Source organism: Aulonocara sp. 'chitande type north' Nkhata Bay, linkage group LG18 (genome assembly GCF_057382095.1).
Source record: "Aulonocara sp. 'chitande type north' Nkhata Bay isolate Kocher_YH1m ecotype deep benthic linkage group LG18, A_spYH_male_GT1.1, whole genome shotgun sequence".
In the NCBI taxonomy this organism is placed as follows: domain Eukaryota; kingdom Metazoa; phylum Chordata; class Actinopteri; order Cichliformes; family Cichlidae; genus Aulonocara; species Aulonocara sp. 'chitande type north' Nkhata Bay.
In genome coordinates this window covers 31,850,171-31,862,408 of record NC_141361.1, presented here as the reverse complement: position 1 = coordinate 31,862,408, position 12,238 = coordinate 31,850,171, and the positions used below count along the sequence as shown (strand labels likewise).

General features: G+C 38.3%; 1 long non-coding RNA gene across 8 annotated transcripts; it reads right to left on the bottom strand.

Annotated features, from left to right (window-relative positions):
* Positions 1-1,827: 1,827 nt before the first annotated feature.
* LOC147308999 (uncharacterized) lies at positions 1,828-12,095 on the bottom strand. 8 transcript variants are annotated; one of them, XR_015126161.1, is made up of 10 exons: positions 10,396-11,767; positions 10,000-10,080; positions 9,572-9,733; positions 9,211-9,319; positions 8,986-9,105; positions 8,682-8,843; positions 4,694-4,807; positions 3,810-3,967; positions 3,325-3,382; positions 1,836-2,371 (listed from the first exon to the last, which is right to left on the bottom strand). It is a non-coding gene; the product is annotated as an uncharacterized LOC147308999 (long non-coding RNA). The 8 variants fall into 8 exon arrangements; XR_015126162.1 differs by lacking the exon at positions 10,000-10,080 and adding an exon at positions 11,774-12,095 and having other exon boundaries at positions 1,837-2,371; positions 10,396-10,556; XR_015126164.1 differs by lacking the exon at positions 10,000-10,080 and having other exon boundaries at positions 1,828-2,371; positions 4,701-4,807.
* Between the last annotated feature and the right edge of the window lie 143 nt (positions 12,096-12,238).

The window sequence follows — 12,238 nt, the reverse complement described above, 5'->3', positions numbered from 1 at the left end:
CGCCAAGACAATGCGTTTCTCACTGTTACATGCATTTGAATGGGAAACTCGCCTGAAACAAAGTATAGGTTTTCATTATGTGAATAATTTTAAAATCTTAGCTCAAACGGCTGCAAAACCTGTTTGCCCAGCACGGGGATATTGAGTTCTATAAGATAAAGCCATAAACATGTTTGTCTGAGTCTTCTATCAAAAGTTACAGCGATTTATATGAAGTTGTTCAAAAACGCTTTATTTCGCCAAGACAATGCGTTTCTCACTGTTACATGCATTTGAATGGGAAACTCGCCTGAAACAAAGTATAGGTTTTCATTATGTGAATACTTTTAAAATCTTAGCTCAAACGGCTGCAAAACCTGTTCTGTTTGCCCAGCACGGGGATATTGAGTTCTATAAGATAAAGCCATAAACATGTTTGTCTGAGTCTTCTATCAAAAGTTACAGCGATTTATATGAAGTTGTTCAAAAACGCTTTATTTCGCCAAGACAATGCGTTTCTCACTGTTACATGCATTTGAATGGGAAACTCGCCTGAAACAAAGTATAGGTTTTCATTATGTGAATAATTTTAAAATCTTAGCTCAAACGGCTGCAAAACCTGTTCTGTTTGCCCAGCACGGGGATATTGAGTTCTATAAGATAAAGCCATAAACATGTTTGTCTGAGTCTTCTATCAAAAGTTACAGCGATTTATATGAAGTTGTTCAAAAACGCTTTATTTCGCCAAGACAATGCGTTTCTCACTGTTACATGCATTTGAATGGGAAACTCGCCTGAGACAAAGTATAGGTTTTCATTATGTGAATAATTTTAAAATCTTAGCTCAAACGGCTGCAAAACCTGTTTGCCCAGCACGGGGATATTGAGTTCTATAAGATAAAGCCATAAACATGTTTGTCTGAGTCTTCTATCAAAAGTTACAGCGATTTATATGAAGTTGTTCAAAAACGCTTTATTTCGCCAAGACAATGCGTTTCTCACTGTTACATGCATTTGAATGGGAAACTCGCCTGAAACAAAGTATAGGTTTTCATTATGTGAATAATTTTAAAATCTTAGCTCAAACGGCTGCAAAACCTGTTTGCCCAGCACGGGGACATTGAGTTCTATAAGATAAAGTCATGAATACGTATATCTGAATCTTCTATCAAAAGTTACAGCTATTTATATGAAGTTGTACAAAAACGCTTTTCAAGACACTGGGTTTTAGAGTCTTCATCATTAAATCTCTGGTTGCTTCATTTTTTCTATCCTATATCAGATATTTTAAAGGTTAGCTTAGGTAAAGTTCCATTCTCATGGTGAGGCAAAGTGCTTTATGTGTGTGTGTGCGTGTCATGAACGGCTATAAAAGGCCTATAATTAAAGAACAAAGTGGGGTTTGAGTTCGAGTTGCGGCAGACTGTCACTACTTGTAAATGGAACGCAGCCTTCCTACTGCGGACAGCTAATAACAGGAATCGGACGCGGTCCAGCCAAGTCCACAGCAACCACCATAGCAACCGCCTAGCATGACCTTAAAAACATATTCTGTCTTCATAACTATCAAAATCGTGAAATGATTTGCAAAGTGTGAAAGTGTTACAGCTGCAGAGAGCTATGGCGGTATCTATGGAAGCTGTTTACATAGCTAATAATATACGATGTAACCATGGAGACAGTCAGTCACTTGAGCTAGCGGTGCATGTTTACTACAGTGAATAAGGTGATTGAGTGCACAGCGTCCACACTCTGCAGGGGGTAAAGACATTACTTCAATATTGTTTTATATTGATATATATTAGCCTTCTGTTGACCATCACCTCAGGTTCACCATTACAGTTTCAGATTACAGATGCACACTGTCTAAACACATTCAAAAACTCATGTCTCAGAAATAAGCACAGCTGTTCATGTTTGTCATTAGAGTTTTATTTGTAAGAAAATTATGAACTTCATATTGTGCATTAAATAAAAGAACATTTCACAACTCTGAGTCAACAGAAACAGGTAACAGAAATGTCTCTAATGTGTACAGTGTAGTGTAAGCATTAAAAGATCATAAAGGAAAAACTAACATTTATGTGAAACTAATTGTAATAAAAAATGAGCAGGTGCTTTATAGATTTAAAAGAAAGAATCTGAAAACAACACTTTTTTGGTCTAAGTGATCAAAGTAGAAAACAGAACTGATGTTCAAGAACAAACCGTAGCTGCACTAATATTACACATCTCGATCGTTGTACTGAACAGACATGTTGCTTTTAAAACCACATGCAGTGTGTGACCATGACTGTTCACTGAGACCATGAACGCCACTTCGCTGAAGCATTCTTCTTCTTCTTCTTGCCATTAAATTGGAAGCAGAAGCAGCACGAGCTGATTTGATCTACTGAAAGGAAAAAGCAGAACATCTGAGTTGAAACCAGTCAGCTGAAATCATTAAGACAGGAACAAATTCAATGCAGTGTCTCAAGTGGCTTAGCCTGTTACAACTGTTGATACAAGCTAAATACGGTTAACACACAGTGTCAGGGAGCTCCAGTGTGGGAACTAGTGGCTTTAGGTTTGTAGTCATTTAACTTTCATCCATTCATTCATTTAATTCAGGAGGAAGAAATGCCAGGTTGGTGCAGGCTGGTTACATGCATTTGGTCCCATGCTGTCTTTAATTAAATGACTTGGTTCATTTTATGGCTGGGCTGTATGTGGGGTTATATCATGTTATTTGGGCAGGAGTACCTGCCCCCTGTTAGACTTAGAAAGTTTCTCCATAAGTAGAGTTTCTAACTCTTCTAGCACATCTGTGGCTGACAGCTTTTTGGTGGCTCTTTTTACCCCACACTGGTTGTGAGTGTGTAAATAGCCCCACTAGTTATTTTGGGTTGCAGTTAACTAGGGAGGAAGGGGTGGGTATGCCATGATTAGGTGAATAACAATTATATGTGATACATAAATTTCACAATGCATGCATATATCTCTATCAATTAAACCTGGCCTGAGGGCTGCCATTTTTTACATTCAGTTATTTCTCTTAGAAATGTTGGAACTAAATAATGAATGTGTTACAGTTAAAGTGAAACACTGGTCAGTGTAAATGGCTCATTGGGACACAGAAACCTTTAAATTAAACCTGATATCTAGTGTCAAACAATATCAAAGCTGTAAAAGATGTTTACATTCAGAATTTATAAAACTATGATTGTAAATAAATTCAAACAAGTGAGCTTTTCTCTTTGTGCTGAATATCAACACTGTGGTTTCTTAGACTGTAAGCTTTACTTTAGTGCAACCAGTTGCAGAAGCTGCCACTCCAAATGTCTTTTGATAACAAGAAAAAAATACCTTTTCAGTACACGGCCTGAAGTTCTTCTCCGAAATCTTCTGCAATCGGCTTTGTCTGCTGGTTTGAAGACAATAAACCATAAAAAAGATGATTTAGTCACTTTGTCTGTGTCATGCAGCTCGAATGTGTCGTGTAACGATGTTGAATAGCCGTCGTTATCCCTCTGCTGCATCAGTAGGATTGTACTGTACAGCATCTCATTGATATGTGAGGAATGCTAATGTAACACGATAACAGACTTACATCATTAAAATATAAAGTGCAGGAGATATTTAGATATTTTTTATATTTATATTACATTTTATAGCTGACGGATTTTACTAAATAGATAGAATTTACTAAATAGCTGGATGAACATGAAAAATATGTTTATAATAACAAATGACCATGAGAGCCAGTAGAATTAATTCAGCTGGACACTCAAAAGACGTCCTTAAATGCTCTTTAAGTGGCAGAACAGATGAACAAACAGTTAATCGCTTACTTGAGATGAAATCTGCTCAGCTACTTTGAAAACAGCTTCTAACTGGTTCCTCCTTTAACAGGATGACTGCTCAGGGGTAAGGCCATCATGCAATCCAGCAACCTTTATGGTTCTGCTTTGATTCACCAGGAACTATTAGGGAAACCTTCCAGCGCCTCCTGTGAAAGACACAGGCATAAACACACAAACATTTATTAACATGTTCCACAGTGTTCCAGTTTGATTTTCTTATCCTGTGGACAACAACGTACATGGATGCAGGTTTATTGTTAACTTTTGTAAGGTTTATTTAATGAACATATCCAGCTGCAGCTCCACTGTGATCCTGAACTGGATAAGCACTTAAGAAAATGTGTCAATAAATGGACAAACATCAACTTACTATATTTATCCAAACAGACGGGACCAATAATGCTTCGCTGAGTTAGAGACTTTAACAGACTCTTCTATGTAAGAATGTCTCGTGCTGATATACCTGCAAACTTGACAACAAAGGTTTTTCAGACTACATGTAGCTGTCCTCTATGTCAGCTAACACATTTACATTTATGTCACACTTATTTCTGCTTTCCCATTTTATAATTATTACTTACATTTTGATTAGATACCTTGAGTTTGTAAATGATCAGATTACATAATTGGAATACAATGTATCCAATTCAGGGTTGCGGGAGGATGAAGCCTATCCCAGCTGATACAGGACAAAGACAGGCTGCCAGTTTATTGCAGGGCTAATACAATATGTGTAACAGAAAATCCACTTAAATGTTTGATATTTCTTATAATAATCATAATTATGACTATTATTTAAAGGTTTCTTCATAAATACATTTTGATTTTTTATAACCCCTAAAATATAAACCTGAGCTGTTTCAGATTCTGACCTCTGACCTCAGTGACCTGGCTGTGTCCTCACTGCAGCTCCCTCTTGGAAGTACGTCTGCTTCTTGTCTTCCCCCAGTGTTGACCGCCTGATATCAAGATATCACGTACTGTAACTGAGGAACAAAAAAGGACAAACACTTGCCTTCATTTAAAAGTACATTCATACAGAGATAATCTATGGAAACACACTAGTTCACAGTTTGGGAGGAACCAGTTCCTGTGAAACATTTCTGTATATGAACATCATGTGGAGAATGAATGAAATGAGTTCTTCAGGTGACTCAGCAGTCCCACACTGACAAATGAAATCTAGTTAAACTATTAAGCATATTTGCTCTTCTGAAATCTGTGTTAAACAACAACAAACATAAATTAGTAACAAAAACTACAGCTGAGTATAGGCTTTACAAACCACCAGCAGCCATAATGCTAAATTTTAATCTTCAAATGTTTCTGAGCTGTCTTCAACCTGCTTTTAGCACATTAAAGTCTCAATAAATAAAGTCAATGCAGACTCAATCCTAAATGTTCAGCACACAGAGACACAGAGGTACTGTTTAAAGTTTAGTGTTAACTTGAGTCACTGATCATTCACAGTATTACAGAGTCTGGCAGTCTTTGCATGATGTCCACGTCACTGTAAGTTTCTAGCTGACTCTCAGGTGTGCCAGCAGGAAAGAGTAATAATAACCTGCATCCTGAGGTTTGTCATGCAGGATTAAAGGAGCCAAGCTTTGTTCACACAGCTAGGATTGTATTTTACACTGACCGTGGGTCAGTATCAACTTCAAGAAGACAGCTGTAACTGTTGATAGAAGAATCACACACACATATTTATGGCTTTGCCTTATAGAATTCAGCATCTCAGTGCTCAGGAAATAGGTTTTGCAGCTGTTTGAGCTAAGATTTTCAAGTTATTCACAAATTAAAACCTATACTTTGTGTCGGGCAAGAACTAAATTCAAATGCATGTAACAGTGAGAAACGCACTGTCTTGGCGAAGTAAAGCGTTTCTCATCAACTTCATAGAGCTTGCTGTAACTTTTGATAGAAGACTCAGACAAACATATTCATGGCTTTATCTTATAGACTTCAATATCCCCCCAATGTGTGTGTGAGTCTTCTCTCAAAATTTACAGCTGTCTTTATGAAGTTTATGGAAAAACGCTTTATTTCACCACGTTAGTGCGTTTCTCGCTATTACATGCATTTGAATGGAGTTCTCGCCCGACACAAAGTATAGGTTTTCAATTTGTGAATAACTTGAAAATCTTAGCTCAAACAGCTGCAAAACCTATTTCCTCAGCACGGAGATGCTGAATTCTATAAGGCAAAGCCATAAATATGTGTGTGTGTGAGTCCTCTATCAAAAGTTACAGCTGTCTTCATGAAGTTGATACTGACCCAGGGTCAGTGTAAAATACAAGTTATTCACATAATGAAAACTTATACTTTGTTTCGTGCAAGAACTCCATTCAAATGCATGTAATAGTCAGAAACGCACTGTCTCGGCGAAATGAAGCCTTTTTGTACAACTTCATGAAGTTAGCTGTAACTTTTGATAAAAGGCTCAAAGCAGAGGGATAACGACGGCTATTCAACATCGTTACACGACACATTCGAGCTGCATGACGCAGACAAAGTGACTAAATCATCTTTTTTATGGTTTATTGTCTTCAAACCAGCAGACAAAGCCGATTGCAGAAGATGTCGGAGAAGAACTTCAGGCCGTGTACTGAAAAGGTATTTTTTTCTTGTTATCAAAAGACATTTGGAGTGGCAGCTTCTGCAACTGGTTGCACTAAAGTAAAGCTTACAGTCTAAGAAACCACAGTGTTGATATTCAGCACAAAGAGAAAAGCTCACTTGTTTGAATTTATTTACAATCATAGTTTTATAAATTCTGAATGTAAACATCTTTTACAGCTTTGATATTGTTTGACACTAGATATCAGGTTTAATTTAAAGGTTTCTGTGTCCCAATGAGCCATTTACACTGACCAGTGTTTCACTTTAGCTGTAACACATTCATTATTTAGTTCCAACATTTCTAAGAGAAATAACTGAATGTAAAAAATGGCAGCCCTCAGGCCAGGTTTAATTGATAGAGATATATGCATGCATTGTGAAATTTATGTATCACATATAATTGTTATTCACCTAATCATGGCATACCCACCCCTTCCTCCCTAGTTAACTGCAACCCAAAATAACTAGTGGGGCTATTTACACACTCACAACCAGTGTGGGGTAAAAAGAGCCACCAAAAAGCTGTCAGCCACAGATGTGCTAGAAGAGTTAGAAACTCTACTTATGGAGAAACTTTCTAAGTCTAACAGGGGACAGGTACTCCTGCCCAAATAACATGATATAACCCCACATACAGCCCAGCCATAAAATGAACCAAGTCATTTAATTAAAGACAGCATGGGACCAAATGCATGTAACCAGCCTGCACCAACCTGGCATTTCTTCCTCCTGAATTAAATGAATGAATGGATGAAAGTTAAATGACTACAAACCTAAAGCCACTAGTTCCCACACTGGAGCTCCCTGACACTGTGTGTTAACCGTATTTAGCTTGTATCAACAGTTGTAACAGGCTAAGCCACTTGAGACACTGCATTGAATTTGTTCCTGTCTTAATGATTTCAGCTGACTGGTTTCAACTCAGATGTTCTGCTTTTTCCTTTCAGTAGATCAAATCAGCTCGTGCTGCTTCTGCTTCCAATTTAATGGCAAGAAGAAGAAGAAGAATGCTTCAGCGAAGTGGCGTTCATGGTCTCAGTGAACAGTCATGGTCACACACTGCATGTGGTTTTAAAAGCAACATGTCTGTTCACCACAACAATGGAGATGTGTAATATTAGTGCAGCTACGGTTTGTTCTTGAACATCAGTTCTGTTTTCTACTTTGATCACTTAGACCAAAAAAGTGTTGTTTTCAGATTCTTTCTTTTAAATCTATAAAGCACCTGCTCATTTTTTATTACAATTAGTTTCACATAAATGTTAGTTTTTCCTTTATGATCTTTTAATGCTTACACTACACTGTACACATTAGAGACATTTCTGTTACCTGTTTCTGTTGACTCAGAGTTGTGAAATGTTCTTTTATTTAATGCACAATATGAAGTTCATAATTTTCTTACAAATAAAACTCTAATGACAAACATGAACAGCTGTGCTTATTTCTGAGACATGAGTTTTTGAATGTGTTTAGACAGTGTGCATCTGTAATCTGAAACTGTAATGGTGAACCTGAGGTGATGGTCAACAGAAGGCTAATATATATCAATATAAAACAATATTGAAGTAATGTCTTTACCCCCTGCAGAGTGTGGACGCTGTGCACTCAATCACCTTATTCACTGTAGTAAACATGCACCGCTAGCTCAAGTGACTGACTGTCTCCATGGTTACATCGTATATTATTAGCTATGTAAACAGCTTCCATAGATACCGCCATAGCTCTCTGCAGCTGTAACACTTTCACACTTTGCAAATCATTTCACGATTTTGATAGTTATGAAGACAGAATATGTTTTTAAGGTCATGCTAGGCGGTTGCTATGGTGGTTGCTGTGGACTTGGCTGGACCGCGTCCGATTCCTGTTATTAGCTGTCCGCCGTAGGAAGGCTGCGTTCCATTTACAAGTAGTGACAGTCTGCCGCAACTCGAACTCAAACCCCACTTTGTTCTTTAATTATAGGCCTTTTATAGCCGTTCATGACACGCACACACACACATAAAGCACTTTGCCTCACCATGAGAATGGAACTTTACCTAAGCTAACCTTTAAAATATCTGATATAGGATAGAAAAAATGAAGCAACCAGATGAAGATGAAGACTCTGGGTTCTGTAGTGACCTGAATGACTCTTTGCATACAATTTATTGAAGAGGACTTTAGAATGCACTTTACATTTAGACTGTTGCTGTTTAATTTTTTACATTGTTGCGGTGTTATGTCATGAATAAAGTTCACCTGCTGGGGGTTTGATGGATCAGATCATCATAATCAATGGGTCCTGAGGTGGGCGGGACTGCCTCTGGTGATGTCACCATGAAGGAACAGCATCTGGCACGTGTTGCTGAAACATCCCAGTACACTGGTGTAGTTTCCTCTCCAGCTGTTTGACATTTGACACTTCAACATTAAGGGGAAGAAGAAGAAACAGTGTTAGGTCAGGTGACCACATGGTTTCTAAAGTAACTGACAGGAAGTAACCAGGCCGTTAGAAATGGATGGCATGTGTTTAGAGTTACTGGAGTTGGGTAACTCTACTTACCAAAAGCAGAAGCACACAGATGAAGGATCAGATGCTGAATGTTGCAGGAACATGCTCGTGCGGTGGTCATTCAGTGCTGCTCCGGCAGGTTAGACAGTCCAAGACTGATATACTGCCCATCTGAGAGTTTGAAAACACACATGCAAAGATTTATTTTGTATTACAGTCAAAGTTGGATGTTCATTTTTGTCCTTTAAAAATGTTTGTGTATTTGAAAGCGCTAACATTTAAGGATGACTTGGATCGTCTCCTTTAAAGGGGAGACAAGTGTATCCACTGATCCACGTCACTTTACCTGGATGATGACTCCTCTCCCCCTCACTCAGAAACGCTCCTAATATAACCAAGCAAATAAATAATATTGAAGATTTACTTACATCATTACAAAAACAGGAAAAACATCTCCCTTTGATTCTATTTCTCCATTCCTGCTGAACATCAGGCAACAAATATCTCAATAAATCACAGTAAAATGTAAAGCACATGTTTTCTCTGCTTTGTCTAACCTCTGCAGAGCCTCTGTCAAGAAAAACATATCTGTAAGCATAAAACAAATATACATTTCATAACACGTCACTGGACAAACCTCGGTCAGTTGATTTCCTCTGTGCAGTGCAGACGAACATCAGTCAGCAAGTCAAGGTGGTGAGATGGACTGGTGTCCTTTGTGACTCTGCTGGTTCTTCTGAGGAAATACCACCGTCTCTCCACACCGTCACCATCTGTGAGCACAAACTGCTGCTCTGCCCTGCCAGCATGTAGGAAATCACATATCACACACACAGGGGTGAAGAAACATTAGAACTCAACTTTGGATACTTTAGATCTAAACAGATCAAAGTAGCTCTTAGCTTCAACAATCAGTGAACAGACAAACAATGATACCATACTGATTCTGTATGAATACAATATGGTATTTTCAATACAGGTGTCAAATTAATTTACTAAAACTAATACAGATATATGTGTTTTTTTTTTTGATAAATTCGTTTGCTAAATTTAAATGTTGTATACCTATGTGGTGTGTGACTTTTGTTGCTATGATGCCAGGTCTCTCTTGGAAATGAGATTTTTAATCTCAATGAGATTTTTTACCTGGATAAATAAAGGATTAATAAAAAATTATAAGAATATATATTTTTTCATTTAACAATTGCAACTGAAAGAAATTAAATATTGAACAAAAATATATTGTCACATTTTGAGCATGCTCAGCATGCTGACAGACTTGAAGTTGCTACAGATTTTAAGAAGTGATAATTATAGGGAAAAAACTTCTCTTTTTCATCCGTTTAATCAAACATTTGATGCCTTAGATGTCTCAGTCCTATAGCATTCTGCAACTACAACTAAGCTGAAGCTTGGATTTGGCTGCAGGTGCCCTGTACATCCTTCTCAACATGTGGGTACCATTTAATCACACTTCTTCCTGAGCTTTGCTTCGTCACAAGACCAAAGGTGGCATCCCGTGTCACGGTCATATCATCATCCAGAAGAAACATTTGAAGAAACATCATGGAGAAGAAACATTTACGCGCCTCCCGGTTTTGTTTTCTGATCCTGCAAAAAGACTGAGGACAACAAAGCCCAGAGAACACGAGATACACAACATCCAACATTCAGACTCAACAGCCTCCATAAATGAAGAGCACCAGGTTGGTTCAGTTATAGTAGATGTCATGGAATTTTTTTAATAAAGTCTGCAACACAGAAAGAGCTGTGATCATGCTATTTATTACTGTGCACAGGAGAGCAAACACACATCAAACATCACAGTTCAGTCATGTCAGCTCTGCCACTTCACGTGTCTCGCTATGAAACCTAACGGATCAATGGTTATGCTGTTTTGTGCCCTTGACGTTATCAGCACCTGTAAAGGGAGTTGTTTTCTCAAACTGCTGAAGTAAGTTCATCTAGTTTTAGAAACTTTCATTGAACAGTCTATAACAGTGTCACAACTAAGCATATGCATAAGCACTTAAATGCTTTAAATGAGAATAACATAAAATTTCTATTACAGGAGCTAGAGCCTGTCCCAGTAGTCATAGGTAGAGCACACCTGGACAGGTCACCAGTCTGTCAGAGGACTAACACAGATGCAGCCTGACTCAATCCTAAATGTTCAGCACACAGAGACACAGAGGTACCGTTTAAAGTTTAGTGTTAACTTGAGTCACTGATCATTTGCAGTATTACAGAGTCTGGCAGTCTTTGCATGATGTCCACGTCACTGTAAGTTTCTAGCTGACTCTCAGGTGTGACAGGTGTGCCAGCAGGAAAGAGTAATAATAGCCTGCATCCTGAGGTTTTTCATGCAGGATTAAAGGAGCCAGGCTTTGTTCACACAGCTAGGATTGTATTTTACACTGACCCTGGGTCAGTATAAGTATCATACAGTTTAAACGAAGCACTGAAACTTGCACATATTTATTACAGATGCACTGAAGCTAATCGAGATATTTGCTGTCAGTCTGTGGCTGCGATTAAACACTTTACTGGAAACTTTATTAACTAGTAACTTCGTCAGTCATGACAGAAGCTAATATTTCTGTGCTAACATCGTTTAAACAGCAACAGCTTTACTCCAATATAAGCTAACGTTTACACCGTAACTTTAAGCTAGCACCATAAAGACGGTAAAACACGTAATAACATCTACAAATGCATCTTAAAGCTGTTATATTAGCACTCGGTGTATTACTAACATAACCACATTAACATTATTGACACTCGCTGGTCTGACTTTTAATAGTCATTCTATAAATGCTGTCCGTTTAAACGGTCTTACCTGTACACACTGCTGTATCCACCGGATTGCAGCCAGAGTGGATTCTGGAGTCATCCCACGCTCCTGTTAGTGATCCTCCATCTGGATGGATGATAACAACCTTCTGAACAATCTAGCAGGAGATGGTCCATATCTAGGGGATATGGACTGATAACAGCCGAAGCGGGTGAATAAAGTCACCCAGTCGCTAGCTGTGCGATTACCCAGCATACACCAGCACAATATTAGGCACAGCACCACCATAGACATTTTCAGTGGTTTTGAATGCAGGACATGGTTATCTTACCTTGTAAAATGCATGACAATAAAACAGCTAACCACCATAAAATGGTATTATGTGTGTGTGTGTGTGTGTGTGTGTGTGTGTGAGAGAGAGAGAGAGAGAGAGAGAGAGAGAGAGAAAGAGAGAGAGATCAAAGGCGTGCGCTTATGTTTTTTCTTGATCAAAAGTGTGCCTCCTCTCTC